Below are 18903 nucleotides of genomic sequence, written 5' to 3'. Positions count from 1 at the left end.
CTCACCTGGAAGCTCTCTGAACCCCATCTTTTTGGATTTCTATAGAGGTGTCACTATAAAGGCATGCTTGATTAAAGCATTGGCCATTGGCAAGTGATTCACCCTGCAGCCCTGCTCCCCTCCCCTGAAAGTTCCAACCCCTAACATTCAGGTGGGTTCTCTGGGCAACCAGCCCCATCTTTAGGTGTCCAAAAGTTGCCTATTAACATAACAAAAGACACCTGTACCTCTCTCCTTGCTTAGGAAATTCCAGGGGTTTTAGGAGCTCTGTGCCAGAAAAGGGGTGTGGACCAAACATATTTATGTTCAGATGTTACCATATCAATTAGTCATAGAATTAATTCCATCAGTGCAGTGCCCACTGAAGGACTAGTGAGTGTTCACTGCTACGGGACAATGAAACTCTTTTATTGAAATAGTCTGGAAATGTTGTTTAAATAAGAACTCCAACAGAGTCAAAAGTTTTATTTATTAATTTTTTTTCGCATCCATGCATGTAGGATAAAGAGAGAAGTATCAGTACCTCTTCTGGTTTATCAAAGAAACTTCACAAGTATTTGTAGCCTTTATAAGATTAGATGCTATATATTCTATTCAGGCAGCAAATAATTAAAGTGACAAAGACAATTCCGGCTTCTTTAGAAGTGAAAGGTAACACCCAGCCTGCAGAAGCCATCTCAAGTCTGAGTTTTATAAAGACTCCTTTGTTAAGAAAATATATTTGCACATACAGCATCATTGTACAAAATCCTATCCGCTTTTCTACAGCTGAAGCAAAAAAGGTGAACATTTATCTCCTTATTTTTCTTGAGATTTCTTTCATCAGAGGTTAGAAGGGCCTGCGGTTTCAAGCTAAGCAATGAAATTACATCAGTTAGCAGTGAGGGTGGGGGGGAAATGGGCCAAGAAGCTTAAAGCTAAAGATATGGAAGAGGAAAAGGCCAGAAAGAAATGTTTAACAATTATTATAGGAACACGTCAAATTTTGTCTTTACAAAAGCATAAGGGATGCATGGACGAGGGGAGGTCATGTGAAGAAACAATTACCTCCTCAAATCTTCCCGTTTTGGCTCAAAACTCAGAAATCGGGGACTTTCAATGAGTGCAGCTAAGTAATCTCTTATCAATTGCAGCTGAAAACCAAGCTCCGACTTTGATCCTGTGGATTACCAAAGCAGTGTTTGTTGAATTCACAGCATCCCCAAGTCTTTTGTACAAGGTAGGTTACTGTGAAGAGTGGGCCCCCAAGAGTTAGAAGGGGGCTATGGGAGGGAATTTAGAGCACTGGGAGCTCCGAACCCTCAGTAATTCTCCCACTAAACCCCAGAAAAAGCAGCCCACCCCCCCAAGTTTGATGGATACTTCTATGCAGTCTCCATACCTAGGACTACTCAGGTCCCAGTATTCCTTGAGCTGGAAGTCCAATTTAAAACTTAAGCCTTAAAAAAAAAAAATAAATAAATAAAAAAATAAATAAATAAAACTTAAGCCTTGAGGGGGAAAGGAGGAGTCACAAAATAATTTTGATATGGGTTTACATGCAGGAGATTCTGAATTCAGTGTGTAAACTCAAACAAGTGGGATTAGTTCTAATCAATGGCTTGGTTGGTTGGCTGAAATGCTTGTGTGCGCGTGCGCGCACACGCACACACAGACAAGCCCCCAAATGGTCTTGAAGGTACGAATCAATTACAGTTAACACTGCCCAACCTCCAAGGATACTTGCCTTTTTTATTTTGCTGCTCATCTAAGCCTCAGATTTATGAAGTCATGAGATTTTCGTGATAGAGGAAACAATTTGAGTTTGGCAGACAGCAGGTTTGCTTTGTGTGCATAGCCAGGAAGGTACCTGCACAAAAACAAAATATAACTGAGTAAATCTGAAGGTCTAATTGGCTTTATTAGGCAATCCATGAGGCCAGCTGCACCACAGATAGCAGGTAACGAGATGCTCCTTAGAGCTGTACAAAATGGAAGGTTTTTATAGGCAAGTTTTTATAGGGGGGCAAGGACATTATTAGCAAAAAAAAAAAAGGAGATTGCTTCAGGTCAGGCCTTTTTTTTTTTTTTTTTTTTTTTTGGAGAGGAAGCAAAGGCAGAGTTTTTATCATGCAGATGACCTCGCTAGGGCCAATCTGGAAATTTCCGGTTGACAGTTAAAAGCTCACATTCCTGGGATAAGCTGAAACTGTAATTAAGCCTTGGTTTGCTGGCTTGGCAGGGCAAAGACTTCGAATTGAGCTTCTTTCTATTTTAACGTACCATTGTGGTGACTCGTGGGTGGTCCTGTAGGATAGTGAGGGAGCTGCATTACCATGAATGGGGCTTTGAGTAGTTCATAGACCATTTTCAGTTGTATGAGGGATTAGTTGATACTATTTTGATGGGAAACAGAATTTTATTTTTTTAATATCAGATGAAGTGTTATGAGGCTATTGGGTGCTTGAAGGCGCAGACTTCAAGGAACTCTTATCTTAGGGGATCCCTGGGTGGCTCAGTGTTTAGCGCCTGCTTTCCTTCTGCCCGGGCGTGATCCTGGAGTCCCAGGATTGAGTCCCGTGTCAGGCTCCCTGCATGGAGCTTGCTTCTCCCTCTGCCTGTGTCTCTGCCTCTTTCTCTCTCTGTATCTCTCAGGAATAAATAAATTTTAAAAAAATTTTTTTTAAAAAGGAACTCTTATCTTTGTGGTTGCCCAGTACCTAAATATCCCTATTAGGTGAAATTCCCCACTGTAAGATCCTTGCTTGGATATGGCCCCACCCCCTATCAATAAGGAAATTGATAGGAGCAGGTGTTCCTTCCCTCTGACAGCTAAGATGTGGCCACTTGATCCAGCTTGACCAATTATAAACTGCTGAATCCATTGGACTCACCTGAAATATGTCCTGTCATCTCAGCTCCTTAGTCCCCTTTTGTTTCTTCCAGTCTTTGGTTTGGTTTTGGACTTTTTTAAAATTTATCTATCTATCTATCTATCTATCTATCTATCTATCTATCTATCTATCTATCAAGTAATCTCTACAACCAACAAGGGGGTCAAACCCCAAAATCAAGAGTTGCATGCTCTTCCAGCTGAGCCAGCCAGACAACACCCCTGCCTCCTGCTGCCACTTTTTAGTTTCAGTTCACCAGTGAAGTAAGGAGGACCCAGAGGGGGATTCCACAGGAAGAGCCACAGGGGTCCTTGGCTTCCTGCCTGGTAGAAATCAAATACCAGCTGAGAGGAAGTGAGAGCAGAGTTTATTGAAGAGCATAAGTAATGGACAGAATGTCTGGGAGACTCAGAAAAGTGAGTCTTTCCCCTTACTTGAGGTTACAGTCTTCTATTGGAAAGGAGCCCAGGGTGCTTGAATCTAGGATAGGATCCCATCAAAGATGAGTGTCAGGTGAACATAAGTAATATTCCATAAATCACCAAAGCTAGGGGGTATTGATGTCAGTGTTGACCAAGGTTTGAAGCTAATGTCGTGAAACATACTGAGGATCCAATTCTTTGTAGATATTAACAGGTATATGGGGGCCTAGGATGAAACTTGGAGAATGATTAACTTTCTTGCATTCCCCTTGGAGTGGAAACATAGCTTCTTTGGTTAACTCAGACGCGAGGGGAAATATAGAACATAAGTCAGTAGGGCATAGCAGAGAAACAGCAGAGAGGGAGCTTCTCTAAAATGGGCTCCCTTCAGTTTCCCTGTCTCATTAGCCTTCTGGACACCATGATAGATCACCTGAGTTCCTTCCCAAAATGTCCATTTCTGCTTATATTAACCAGAAATGGAGCCTAAGCCCGGCCTAGTGTAGGTGCTCACAGCAGGATGCTTGGTACACACCAGATGACCAGTAAATGGTAGTGACTATTGTCTTCGTTAACAACCTTTATGATTTAATTAATTGATAATCAAAAGTCCTCTAAGGCTCTTTCGCTAGAGTACAATTTACATTTAGTCTGTTCTGGAATAATCCCTTCACCTACTTAGTAATTCTGGTGGTTTCTCTCTAGAAGCTTTCTTGCTCCTCTCTGTCAGTGTGTGATATTAACAAAATTACGTGGTTATTCTTTCTAGTGAAACGTAAGGTTTCAGGACTACTCAGAAATTGCTACTGATATTATTGATATTTTGACTACAGATTTTTGGCTGGATGGTGTAAACTGATCTACCTATAGCTTTAACATCCAGATATTCTACTTAAAATTTTAAAAGTCATTAAAAAAAATTTTTTTTGTCATTTCCATTAAAACTCTAAAGAATATTTTTTATTGAACACCAATAAAAAATAAATTTATAAAAAAAGAATAATATTTTTTAAATTCACATGACATTTTATTTTCTATGTTAAAGATTTAAGCGTACTTAACTCGTTAATTTATGAAAACTAACTCAGAAGAGTAGTGATTAGTCTAAAAGTATATAAAAATCATTAAGGGAGAGATGTTGCTTACATTATGTGAACAAAACCTGACTTGAAAACTTCAGTGATGATTCACAGAAAAAAATCAATGTTGATCCAAATGCCTAACATGGTTATAAGTTCCCTAAAAAAAAAAAAAAAAAAAGAAAGAAAGAAAAAAAACTATATAGTCTAGCTGGCAACAGACATGCTACTATTGTACAATACAGAATTGCTCTGGGCAGGAAATTCCTTCTTTCTTGGTTTTTTAAAGCATGATGCAGATTTTCAGCTATATCTCTAGCTCTCCAATTCTCTCCTCTGGTCTTTTCTGGATCTTGGAAAAACCTTGACTTGACCTGCTTCCTTTCCCAGGCAACCTCTTACCACTCCATTTCTTGGGGAATCAGTTAGGGAGAAAAAATGTCAGTGCCCTTATTGTTGTAGTGATTGTGCAAGCAGAAAGAGCTAGGGATTCCCGGAAAAAGAAGGAAGAGACAACTTTCTTGACATAAGAAAAGTCATTGGAGCCCCCACCACCACCCTGCCATCTTGTGATCTTTTGCCTGATGGCACTACTTGCCCAGAGCACATTCCTCACAGAACTTCCTGGGATATGATGAAATTGCAGAAGACTAGATCTAGTGGTTAATGATTTTAAGGGAACAAAAGAATATAAGAATAGCCACTATTGGGGGGCAAGAGTTACCCTAATCATATAGGGAACAATAAATCAGTGATAAAACTCCCAGTCCTGGTTCAAAAGTAAAGATTGGCCTGACAATGCATATTCTTGAGTTATCTTTGCAGGAATTTAAACCCCTTTGAACAATCAAATAGAGGGCCAATTGGAGCCAGAGAACCGATGATACTCACTCTTGCCAGTCCCGGTGACTTCGATCAAGTGAGACCTGGAATCTGTCTCCTTAAGACGACTTTTGCCCCAATTCCATGTTGAATGCCCCATTGCACAAGCCCCTTTGTGAATATGTGTGCACTCTTAGCTTCAAATTTTCCCAGTTTTGTTGTTCAAGGAAACACTGCTCTGGGACATAGCCCTGTCTTTCACTTTTTGCAAGTGAAACCCTTCTATTCCTACTCTTTGGCTTGGTTGTGTCTTTTGGCTGGACACCCACCAAAAGGCAAACCCAGTTTTTGGTAAAAGTTTCATTTATTTGGGGTTTATTTTCATGAAAGACTTAATGGTTTCACTCTCTACTTTGGGTTCCTACACCCAATTTCAGTTGTGGAGGTGGAGTGGAGGAGGGTGGTACTTGAGGCATCTGAGATTTCAATTCAATTACAACACTATCTATCCAGAGACAACATCAAATCTTGGAGGTGAAGGGCTCATTCCTACACCACTGCCCTCCCCCCAACCACTTCAGATGCCATTTGCAAGCCCAGATTGTCACCTCTGCTTCTGAACAGAAGATAGATATTAGAGGTCCCCATAACCTCCTCCTTGTGTGTGTGTGTGTGTGTGTGTTTTGTTTTGTTTTGTTTTAGATTTTATTTGTATTTATTTGAGAGAGAAAGCAAACACAGGGTTGGGGTGGGGGGGAGGTGAGCAGAGAGTGAATCCCAAGCAGACTCCATGCCTAGCACAGAGCCCCACATAGGGCTCAATCTCATGATCCTAAGATCATGACCTGAGCTGAAACCAAGAGTCAAAAGCCCAACCAACTGAGCCACCCAGGCGCCCCTCCTTGTTTGATTAATTTTTCTAGACTGGCTCACAGAACTCAGAGAAACATTTTACTTACTACATCACTGGTTTACTGTGAAGAGATACAATTTAGGAACAGCCAGGTGGAAGAGATACATAAGACAAGGTGTGGGGAAAGGACTCAGAGCTTCCATGTTCTCTGATCATACCACTTTCCCCCACATCTCCACTTCTTTACCAAATCTGAAGCTCTCCCAACACGGACCTTTTGGGTTTTAGTGAAGGCTTCATTATAACATGGGAGAGCTTGGTTCTTATCTCACCGAGTTGAAGAATGAATCTTGCCAACACAGGAAAGTGAGGAAAGGGATAAAAGTTTATTAAGTAAAGATACAGAAAAAGCTCTCAGAAGTGAGATGGTCCCAACAGGGTTGCCACTGAGGGCTTTTTGGCTGGCCTTTTATTGGGAACCTAACCAGGGAGCCCAAGGCCTTGAGATTTCTTTGTGCTGTCTCAAGTGATTGACATATGGCTGTTTGGGGGTCTGGTGAATCTCTGTGATTGTCTGGTAATCACCAAAGGGGGATACTCCGTAACACTTTGGATCTAGGGAGCCTGATCTATTTATTTTTTTCCATTTTTACTGTCTTATCTCTGTTTCCTTGGGATGGGTAGAAGCCTGACTCTGGACCATTTGGAGTCTTTGAGATTTATGGGAGCCCCCAGATTTATGGGAGCCTGACTCTGGGCTTTTCCTTTATCTTTCCCTGCCTAGCCCCATCTGCCCCTAACTCATTCCTACATCAATTACATCGTCATGATTGGTTAAATGATTGGCCTTTGGCTGTAGATTCAATCGGCAGCTCCTATGCCCTCCCTGGAAGTTGGGAGCCCTGGGGGGGAGGATAGGAGATCCCTCTGAAAGTTACAACCCTCTAACCACATGGTTGGTTCTCTTGGCAACCAGCCTCATCCTTAGGTTAGGCCCAAAAGTCATGTCATTAACATAACAAAAGACACTTTTTTATCTCACTCATTTCTAAGGAAATTCCAAGAGTTTTAGGAGCTCTGTGCTAGAAACTGGAAAAAGACCATATTTCTTTTTATAAATCACAATATCATATTGTCTGACCTCACTAAATTTGTAGTGGAACTGATTCTTCTAGCCAGGGGGTCTTATGGAAAGTTTGGAGTGTCCATTGTCCATGGAAAGTTTTTGGTCACTGGCCATAAAGGCTTGTCCAGCAGGAAATCGCCTGAGGCAGCATTTCCAAGCCTGCTCCCTTATCACCCCGGCCCAGAACACCAGCTTTTTGTTAAATATTTATTTATAAAACACTCCTAGGCTACTCTGTGTATCTTTCTCCCAAAAGGAATCTCAGGAGGTTGGATTATTCTTGGATTCTCTAAAGCAAAGTAGCCATTCTGCAAACGTCTCAAAGCTGGTGGTGCAGGAATTTCAAGGCATGCAGAGCCTACTGCTAGAGTCATTCTCCCTTCATCCTTGCAGGCAAAGCGGCAACTGTGGGGGCAGATCCGAATTAGTCTACATCTACCGTTGAGGCATGGTCCTCTTGCCAGAAATTGATTTAGGGGTATGACTTAAAGCAGTTCTGGCCAATGAGATATGAGGGATATGCTGAAGGTTTGGGATGGGGGCTTCTTACTGACAAAAAGAGGAAGAAGTGATCCCTTTCCTTCCTTGGAACATTGCTGTGTTTGCATGTAAGGCTCAGAATGGCAGCAGCACATCCTAAGGCCACAATCTCACCATGGACAAAGCTAGCACCACGGTATAGTTGAAAATTAGAAGAAATATGGATCCTTAATGTCAGTGAACCTTGAATTAATTCAGAAGCCACCTTGTCTCAGAATCCTTGCACTTGAAATTTTTAAATGTCCTCATTGTTTAGATTGGTTAGTCAATGTTATCTGTTACTTGAAGCTGAATGTATCCCAACACATGTCTCTCAAGAGCCTTTCACTCATGCCCCCCCCCCCCTTCTAGCAAAACTGAGTTGTAATGATCAATTTAATAGTTTTTCAAATTCTACTATGTATAAGAGTGTTTCTGTTTAGGGGCACCTGGATGGCTCAGTTGGTTAAGCGTCTGGCTTTGGCTCAGCTCAGGTCATGACTCAGGTCATGACCTCAGGGTCTTGAGATGGAGCCCTGCCTGGGGCTCCCTCCTTAGGGGGGAATCTGCTTTTCCCTCCCCCTCTGTTCCCTACCCCTGCTAGTGAGCTCTCTTTCTCTCTCTCAAATAAATAAATAAAATCTTTAAAAAAATATTTCTGTTTATTAGCTTTCTGTAAACACCTGTCTAGCATTCAAAATTACTTGTGATAATGTGAACACCCATCACTGAAGTCTTAACTAGAGAAGCAGGGGGATTAAGTTCTGGGGGACAAAATACTAACAACAAATGTCTGCTATGTTCCAAGTACTGTTCTAGGTGCTTTATATCTTGTGTTTGAGAAGTTTTGCTGTTAAAAGAGAGAGAACTAGAGCAGTAGCTTGAGAGTCAAGGGAGGATTTTATCAATACTATTCATAAGATTTTTCCCAACACTAGCCCAACATCCACAAAATGTTAAAACTGCTGATCCTCAGCCCTTGGAGCATCTACTCCAAGCACAATTGTGTTTTAAGGGCCCACATTGTGAGCATTGTAGTTGCCAAAATCCACTGCAGACAATCAGTGGTACCTGAGTACAAATAGACAATGGAGGGTAAATCTTTGGTGAAGTTTCACTAAGATGATAATCATTCTGCTCCAGGACAGTGGAGTCTAAATCATCCTGAACTTAAACTCCATTGAGAAAAATTTCCCGACAAGCAGTTAATTTTGTCCTTATCCATTTGCTGTATCTGGGGGAGGGGGACTGGCCTGCACTTCACATCTCTTCTCTAAAAGTCAGCAATTCAGAAAGGTTTGCCTTCTTGAAAATTTGGAAATGTGTATCGGTCCTTGCTATCTACAACTCATGTCCCAACAGTCACTCTTCAGCATTGTCCCCTCCTGCCTTCCAGTAAAGCTTCTGATGCTATTACTTCATAGAAAATATCTCTTGCTAAGGTCACCATTGGTCTCCATCTTGCTGGATCCAATTCTTAGTTCATATGACCTCTTAACAGCAGAGATGGGGTCTACTGTACTTACCAAAGAATTCTGACACATAGTAGGTACTCAATAAATGACTGTAAATAAGTGAACGAATATGCATTCTGTGTCACATGATGTCTTGGGGGCAGTCAGGTCTAGAATTCAGAGTCCAGAGTTCTTGCTACTAAAACATACTTTGATAGAGCTTTACATAGTGAGACTGGGGTATATCATGTTTACATTTTTTTTTAAGATTTTATATTTATTTGACAGAGAAAGACAAAGAGCACACAAGCAGGGGCGGGGAAGCAGGAGAAGGAGAAGCAGGCTCCCCGCTGAGCAGGGAGCCCAACGTGGGGCTCATTCCCGGGGTCCCCGGAGTCATGACCTGAGCTGAAGGCAGATGTTTAACCGACTGAGCCACCCAGGCGCCCCTATCATGTTTACATTTCCTAAAGAAGTAACTGAAAGCCACTTTTGCTTCTTTGCTTTTATAAACAGCTAAGTCCAGGAGCACTCTAGGAGTCACTTTTCCTTTTCAAACATTCTTCCCCTAAAATTCCATTCCCCAGCAAGCAGGTGCACTATGGAATGTTTTCAGAAAAGCTCTCTCACAGGCAACAGTCTTGTTTTGAGTTTCACACCCGACCCCAATTCTTCCAATAGTGCTCTGAAAGAACAATTAAGCCCTGAATTTTTTACAAGGGGATGGGGGAAAAATCTGTTTTAAAAGCTCCATTACCAATCACACGAACTGCCAACTAATTATTACAATGTACCAAATAGCCAAAAGCAGCAAGGATTTTTTGTAGAGCTGGCTTCAACAGCCAAGAACTGGGCCAAAAGACCCAGCTGGGAGGCCCTGCTGCTCTAACCAAAGGTAAGCCACAATGTCCACGTACCTTCCAAATTCACCACTTCGGCAGCAAATCAGGTTTTTGCTATTGTTGTTGTTGTTGTGTTGCACAAAACCTCATGAAATCTCAGATAGAAACAAAGGCAATAGATTTCACAGCTTCTTTTGAAGGGAATGGCTTGATGCCATTGCCAGTCTTTATGGGAAAGATAAATGTTAGCTTATTTTAGAGAACAACTATGCTTGACTATCAATTCTTTTTATGGAAGCACCATTCTAGGGACCAGTGGCCAAAATGAATTGGGAAAAGTAGTCACCCCGAGAATCCAGAGGCAAAGTACCTGGAGATGGCTTCTGAGTGTCAGTGAAGGTCATAGTTTGAAAAGAGGGATGAACAGTAGGCCTTAGAGATGAACCATGGCCATCCACAGGAAAAAGAGTGATGGGGTTGGAAACCTGGGGGATTGAGTTTGAATGCACCTGGAGGGTAGGGTGAGGCAGAACCAGGTGACACTGGGTGTAGAAGGTCCAGATTGATGAATCAGGGAGATGGGCCTTTGCAGGACTGAATACAAATGGCCACTTGCTCCTACAAATGCTTTTTCTTCACATCTTAGCACACTAATTAGATGCATTGATAAGATGCATCCAACCCAACGTTGCTCACTCACCTTTCCAGGTTTCCCTTCACTACAGAACCAAAGGAAAAGGACATTCTGATGGCTGCTCAGTTATATGTCCTGGATGCCTTTGGAATTAAACCAAAAATTTGCCTGATACCCACAAATGACATGTTGCCTGTTGGGGGTTACCTTCTCTCTGAATGACAAATAAATATATCCTCAAAAACATTTTGGCCAATTCTCCCAATTTTCTGTATTCTGCCAACACTATGACAGCTTTCTAGCAGCCAGACATGGACGTAGCAAAGTCTGAAATTTAGGGTAACAAAGTAGGACATCTCAAAATCAGGCATTTCTGAATTAATAACCTATTTTGGGTGATGGTTTTTTTATGGTGACATCTCTAAGCTAATATCATACTTTTTATATTAAAGCAGTCTTTGGGGAAAGCTGAACATGCACATTTTGTACAGACTAATACAACCCTTAGCCTTGAAGTTCCCAAGGAACAGGGAAAACACAAGAAACCCCATGATGATGATGGAGCACGAATTTAGGGAGAGTTCAGGGTGCTATATGTGGGGGTGTGGCTAGATGTTCCTGGTTATTTCATAAGACCAAAGAAGGTGAGAGGTGGCTCAGAGAGCTAAATTAATTTCATTTGAGCCAGGGGGTAGGGTGGGAATGGAGCATCTCCTGATGCTGAAGGAAGGACTGGTCCTAATATCCAAGTTCTCTACCCACAGTGACCAGTACTCAGATTTTTCAACAAATGGGTGGTGTGTAGCTTCCGTAATTTTTGTTTTTTAAAAGATTTTTAAATTTTATTTATTTATTTATTTATTTATTTATTTATTTATTTAGAAGGCACAGAGAGAGGGAGAATCTCAAGCAGCCTCTATACTGAGTATAACATGGGGCTCAATCCCATGACCCTAAGATCACAACCTGAGCCCAAATCAAAAGTCAGATGCTTAACTGACTGAGCTACCCAGGCACCCCTAACTATGGCCTAACACATGTCCAAGCAGGCTGTTGCTTTCTAGGAGGTCCATGGCTGGTAGTCAATGCCCTGGCACAAAGTGGGGCTCAAGAGTAGAGTTGTTTGTTCTTCAAAGACAAGGGTTTAATTCATCTCAGCATCCCCAGGGAATGTTTGTGAACAGACAAATAGATGAATGGCAAGGGACATGGTGCATAACAGGCTATGCTCCAGTCATAGGTTGGAAGTGCAATAGCTGGCATATTATTGGAATAGAAGCTGGTTACAGGGACAAAGGGTGGCTGTTGTATTCAATATCAGGATGCTCCATGGGGACTATAGCTTAAGAATAGGACTAGAACCCAGATAGTCAACAGAAGAAACTCAGATTCAGATGTACAGCAAAATGGCTTGATGCCAAGTCTCTGACTACAGCTCCCAGAGGGCTTCTGAGACATAGGTTGCAGGTGTACCTCAAGAGGCTGCAGCCATGGGCAAGAAGGCAGGGTCCCTAAGGCTGGGGTGACCCTCACCAGGGATGAAGGGCAAGCTTCTGGTTGGTGCTGGGATATATCCCCTGGACCTCCCATGATCCAGCAACTGAAGAAGTAATTCCTGGCACAGCAGGTCGGGATCTGTTCTGGGGGGAAGGGAAGGCTGTGCCACACAGGTTATTCTAGGTTTTGAATCTCATCCTTGGGTGTATTCATCCCCAAGGTAAAGCCAACCACAGGATCAGCAGTGGATTGAGGGTGTGTGAGAGATATTTTTTAAAAGTTTTATGGGTGGGGATGCCTGGGTGACTCAGTGGTTGAGCATCTGCATTCAGCTCGGGGCTTGATCTTAGGGTCATGGCATCGAATCCCATATCAGGCTCCCAGCAGGGAGCCTGCTTCTCCCTCTGCCTGTGTCTCTGCCTCTTTCTCTCTCTTTCATGAAAAAATAAATAAAATCTTTAAAAAAAATTTTATGGGTGTTTGGTAAATTGAGACCAGCTACCCAGTCTTTATTCTCCAGACACTCTGAATCTCCAGACCTGTCCAACAGAGAGCATCTCTGTGGACTCAGAGTCATTGGAAAAACTTCATGTACTGACCACCACAGGCCCTTTGTTTCTTAGAGCTAGCTTCTTGTCACCTTAGAACTCAAAGGAAACAGATTTGTATCTTGGACCAACCAGAATGTGTTGGAACTAATTTCCAGAATTAATCCTGGAAAGCATTTCCTGTATGGAGTAACAAAACAAACAGGGTAGGAACTCCATTTGCTTTTATTTTTGTTTTTATTTTCCCTTCTTCTGGTTATAGGCTCACTTCTCACCGTATCCTGCTCATTTACCTTTGCAGTTGGACACATGGCTCTATCGAGGTCAATGAGATCTTCTCTCAAAGGAATGCGTGGTGCTAGAATGAATCTGATTCAGTCTCCCTGGGAAGTACTGTGTCTCTGTTCCTGAAATGCTCTGAGTTGCCCTGCTTCCTGTCCAATTGTTCAGTTCTCTCTGATTTGCTGAGTGACCTCATTGTCCTTCTACTAAAGGTCCCTTCCTTATTTCTGTTACTCACATTCTGAGAATCCTAATACACCCAAGATAGTAAGGAAAATATTTTGCAAGAGAAAGACGCAAGTATACAATCATTAAAAACCACATGGACAGTTATTTTACACCAGTGTAGACGAGTCAGTAGTTTTGTTAGTTGGATTTGAACTTCAGAGATTATGGAAATAAGTATTTCTGCATCCCAAATACTGTCGGCTGAACATTCCTTAAATATAGTTATACTTAAAATTAGCTTGACTTCTATGCTGTGTTGCCATTGTCTTTTTGTCACTTTGGCAGAAACCTTAGGAAAAAAGAACGAAATTGGGGTATTATTGAAGGGCTGAACGTTGATAGAGTCACAATGAGCCAGCCCATGTCTGACATCTTTTCAGGGAGCTCTAGTTGTATAGTAATTCATTCCCTGCAGAACAATTTACTTCAAGCTTTTCTCTTATCCTCAGAAGAATTTGCAGGTGACGAACACCTTCTGAGCTAACTCTAGGGGCTTAAATCAGAAAAATAAAAAATAAAATCATAGGAACAGCAGCAGGAAAAATTAGCAAGGACGGCTAACTCAAGTTTACAAAACAGTGAATGGAGAAACCAGCAGTTTTAAGATGCCGATCATTTATTTTGACAGGTGTAGTTTATCTCTGCTCATTTATAATAATTATACATTGTGGAGACTCATTATCCTGCCCCCCTGTCTCAGTGCTGAGAGCAGTTAAAAGTAAATTTGGCGCGTCTGTGGGGGGAATGAGATAATGGGTGTTAATGACCAAATGGGAAATCTATACTTGAGCCACTTACTGTGAGGGTGGCACACGGATCCTTGAAAGGGTGCTGTCAGGCTTTGAAATAACAGTTCTAAAACTCTTGATTTTTTTTCTCCCATTAATGCGTGTTCCTATTGCTTATTACCCTCTTCTCTCCTAAGAAGACAATCTTTTGGACTCAGAGTTCAGAATGGTAATGATTTTTGGACAAGATCAATATAGATGTTTTGGAAGATCCTGGGATGTTTATTATTTTGGGTGGGGAATTTGAGGATTTATTTGGGGATAACTTTGGTTAATCTCATGGATCCTGGAGTCAGGGAGGTTTCCAGGTTCTGCTAACTACTAAATGTGTTACTGCAACTTAGTTTTGCTGTCAGTAACATGAGGATGATGATAGTAGGCACCCCAAAGTTTTATTAGCAGGATTTAATTAGTTATTATAAGTAAAAGTGCTTAGGGCAGGGCTTGTCACATACTAAATACTATGTGTATCTCTTCCTCTTCTCCTTCTCCTCCTCCCCCACCTCCCCCTTCTCCTTCTTTATAAAAGGGAAGTACTAACAGTACCTACCTCGTAGACTATGCTGTGGGGATTAAATCATATGGCTCTCTCAATAAAAATTAGTTATTTCTAGTACCCATTCTGAGTTTATAATATTAAAATTTTGAAAAAAAATAAGATTTTGAGCTCAGGATTGCCTTAGAACTGAAACTTCACATTATGACATACAACATGTCGTCCAGTTTTGCTCAGCGAGCATATTCTGAGTGTCCAGTCTTGGCCAAGTCCTGGGAATGAAAAGATCGATTAGACTAGAACCCTCACCCCTGGAAAGTGAAGGGAAACATAAAGCAAACATATTGAAAATATTATGCATTGCCTTTTTGAGGAAGACTTGCTCGAAAGGCTGTTCTCTGAGACTCCTTGGAACCACTCAAATATCTGCATCTCTCTTCACTTTTCACCTGAATCCTTCATCCTATAAATGAGGTCAATGCCTTCCCACTTCATACAGATGAAGAGTACTCTGTTTTCTCTTGGACATATGCTCTGGGGGTTTGCTTTCAAGTTCATTGATTCGGGACTGCCATTTGCCCATAAGGTGCCTTTGTTCAAATTAGTCAATGGTGCTCCTTGTTCTGGGCATCCTGGTGCCAAACTTGCTCAACTCTTGAGTGGCAGCCTGGGCTCTCCACTTTCTAACTTCCTCTGTTGACATCTCAACTTTGGATAGCTCTACAAACTGAGTACTCTAACACTCCCAAGCCTTTCTGGCCTATCTTTTGAAACGTCAGTGCTTAAGAACCACCTCTGCTCTAGGGAAGCTTTTTAAAAACATAAATTTTACCTTTTAAAAAAATTTTTTTAAGAGCCAGAGCAAGAAGTGAGTTGTTAGGGAAAGGTGTGGCAAAGAGGCTACATATGGAGACTGTGGCATGTAACTTATGTGGCCACTAGCTTCCTCCACCTGTGCTTATGGGATAGGGTCACTTTGCACTCGTGCCCAAATTACAGTGACTCTGAAATTCTCCAGCCCATATCTTCTCATGCAGGAATGTAGGCCATTGGGATAAACCCTCTTCTGCTCCAGCTCCCATCAGTCTGCTCTACCACATTGCAATCTGCTGGGAGGTTCCCTACAGTTGTCACTGCTCCACATGCCCCTTGTGAGGATACCAAGGCTCATGAAGGGCAGGGCCACTCAGTCCTTTCCAAACTGCCAGGACTTGGGTGTCAGCTTCTGTGCAGAGGTGGGAGAGACATGTCATGATGTAACCCACCAGAGTAAGGAGGCCACCAGAAATCTCTGGGCGCTTGGCAAGACCATTACAATCTATTTCTCATAACGAACTATTGACTAAGCTAAACTCTAAAGGGACCCCATAATGAAAATTAATAGCTCACCTTCTCCAAGACCTCAGCACTGATCCCATTATGCGTTCCATGCCTTGTTACCTCAGTACCCATAACACTCCCAAGCCTTTCTGGCCAGTCCCTTGGACACACCCCACATTGTCCTCCACATCACGAACTTGACCCAATTTCCCATTCATTTCCTGGTCCCTTTCACTCTTACCTCCTGTGTTCCAAAAAAAGAAAAAAGAAAACATCTATACCTGTCACCCCCTTTTTTGTGTGTCCCCCTCTTCTCATTGCTAAAACTCCCCTGAGAACACCACCTTCTGGGTGGTGGCCCTCTCGTGTTGGTTGTAATTCTCACCTGCAAGGATTACCAGGCTAGAGGACAAGAAATATGTCCTTGGGGCTTCTCATTGTCTCTTTCAGACCCACTGTCCCTCCATTCTGAAGTTACAGCTGTGAACCAAAGCAGATATGATCCTTACCTTGGCAACAAACAATAAATACCTATGAAACATGTTGACTGGCCATAAATATGATAGAAAAATAAAGTGCAGGAATGGGGGAGAAGCAGTGATGCTAGGACTTAGGAGAGAGTGTATGTGATGGGCAGTGAACTATGTGGCTATCCGAGGGACAATGTGCAAAGTCTTCAAGGACAACATCTAGCTAAAAGGTCCATCCATCTGACATCCAGACCTCTAACCTGCACTCCCATACCCTTCTCACTTTATTCCTCCACCAAATTCCAAGCATCTTGTCACATGAAGTTCCCCCTGACGTTGTCATTGGCAATAGCTGAACCATCTTCCAATTCTTGATTAAGCATCTTACTCTTTGACCACCAGTTTCTGCTTTTTCAGCTTGTTTATGTGAGTAGTGCCCCCACCCCCTCTCCACAAACAGACTTTTCTCACCTCATTAAGACCTCCACTGACCCTAACACCATTTTACTTTTATCTCTTCTCTTTTAACTCAGCCTAGATAACATGGTCCACCTCTGCAATCAGTAGCTTCTATGAGTCTCCACTGCCCAACCAGCACAGTAGACCCCAACATAGCTTTCTTCTGCCTCTTAGCCCAAGTAGCAGAACCTGGATGCACATCTCTGCTGATGGACCTCACTTCAAATTATGATCAGTCACAGGTAGACTTTGGCACTGCCTGGCTGTTCAGTGGGACTGCACTGATCCCTTACTCTCTTACCTGTAGGGCTACTGTGTCATCATATCTCATCTCTCCCCACACTTCCAGTTCTGCTCCAGCCTCATCACTCAGCAGATGCCTCCATCTCTTCTTTCATTGCCATTAATGATGGAATCTGGAGGAAGAGAGCTGCATCTACCCGACCTACCCATCAATCTTCATCGCTTTCCCTTTTCCTGCCTTCCCTCTGTGGGGGAATTGGTCCTGTTCCTGGGTCAGGCCAGTCCCTGGGGTTGTGATTGGACCTCATTCTGTCCTATTAGTGACAAACTGCTGCTTTTTCAATGATCCCATCTATTTCTTGTACCAACAGCTTCTTCCTTTGTATGACGCATTCCCATCAGCTTATAAGCATGTGGGAAATACTTGTGATGTTTAAGCAAAACTAAACAAGCCATCCTTGGGCTTCATTTCCCATCTCAGGCCTAAGTAATTTCTTTGCTCTTCTTTGAAGTGAGACTTAAAAAAACTTTGTCTATACATGCTGTCTCCAAGCCCCTCAACCCAGCCAGTATAAATCTCTGTCTTTCAACCTTCTTCATTTAGGTTCTCCCCTCCACTCACTGTAGTGAGACTGTTCTTTTCTATGTTACCAAAGACTTCCTGAAAGTCCATGGTCAATTTTTTATCTTTATCTCACTTAGCCTCTTAGGAGCCCTGGACACAGTGGACCTTTCTTTTCTCCCACAAAGCCCTTTCTTTTCTTGGCTTCTGAGCCACCCCACTCCTCCTGTTTTTCTCTTACCCACTGGCTGCTCCTTCTCCACTTCCATTGTGGGCCTTTCCTCCTCTTCCTGATTCTACATGTGTTGGAATCCCCCAGCACACAGTTCTGTTTATTCTCATTTCCTCTGTGAACTCACCTTGCTGCATAGAATTAAGTGTCATCTACATTCTTGAGGCTTCCAGTTTTGTTTCTCTACTCTTACCTCTTCCCTGAGTTCCGGAACTGTATGTCCAGTTATTTATTTTGGATTCATTGAAAGAGGTGAATGTCTACATGGCAATAGCAGGCCTCTTGATTCTATCTCCCAATCCTCTTCTGTCCCATCAGTAAGTGGCACCGCCACGCACCCAGCTTGAATCCTGACTTTTCGTAGTCCGGATTCAATCCAATAACAAACCCCAGACAGGTCACTTCTCACCACCTCATCCATTACCATTCTAATCCAGGGTGCCAGTGTCCCTGGTAGTCTGGTAAAACAGTTCCGACTGACACCCCACCCACTCTTGACACCTGCATCGAATTCTCCACAACGGCTGGAAGGATCTTTAAAAGCCATAAATCAATTCATGGTGCTTTCTTGCTAAAAACCTTCTAATGGTTCCCCAGGGGACTCAGAATAAAATTCCAAACTCTTTACAATGGGTTCAAGGGCTGATATAAATAATCCCTGGTTATCTCTTCAAATCCATCTTCTACCACTTGATGCCTGGGATGATAGTTCCTCAAACCTTTTGCTCAGTTTGCTTTTCCACTTTCTTTGTCTTTATTCAAAAGTGATCTCTTCAGATAGGCCTTCCTTGCCCACTGTTTGAAACAGTCTTCCTGTTACTCTTAGTCTCTCTAAATTGTTTATTTTTTATTAAATTTTAAAATCTTAATTCAAGTATTGTTAATATAGTGCATTATGTTAGTTCCAGGCATACAATATAGTGATTCAACCATTTTGTACATTCGTTACTCATAGCAAGTGTATTCCTGAATCCCCATCACCTACTTTACCCATCCCCCCCTCCCCACTTCTCCTCTGGTAACCATCAGTTTGTTCTACGTAGTTAAGAGTCTGTTTCTTGGTTTGTCTTTTTCTCTATCTTTTTTTGGTTCTGTTTCCTTTGTTCATTTGTTTCGTTTAATTCCACATGATGAATAGATATAGAAGAGGTAGT

The 18903-nt window shown here is 42.2% G+C and overlaps 1 long non-coding RNA gene across 2 annotated transcripts; it reads right to left on the bottom strand.

Moving 5' to 3' along the window:
• Positions 1-12921: 12921 nt before the first annotated feature.
• On the bottom strand, positions 12922-17877 carry LOC144323816 (uncharacterized). 2 transcript variants are annotated; one of them, XR_013389156.1, is made up of 4 exons: positions 17759-17877; positions 17014-17128; positions 14518-14735; positions 12922-13468 (listed from the first exon to the last, which is right to left on the bottom strand). It is a non-coding gene; the product is annotated as an uncharacterized LOC144323816 (long non-coding RNA). The 2 variants fall into 2 exon arrangements; XR_013389155.1 differs by lacking the exon at positions 17014-17128 and adding an exon at positions 16169-16263 and having other exon boundaries at positions 17759-17808.
• Positions 17878-18903: the final 1026 nt, after the last annotated feature.

This window comes from Canis aureus, chromosome 11 (genome assembly GCF_053574225.1).
Source record: "Canis aureus isolate CA01 chromosome 11, VMU_Caureus_v.1.0, whole genome shotgun sequence".
Classification (NCBI taxonomy): domain Eukaryota; kingdom Metazoa; phylum Chordata; class Mammalia; order Carnivora; family Canidae; genus Canis; species Canis aureus.
This window is presented reverse-complemented; position numbering and strand designations above follow the sequence as displayed.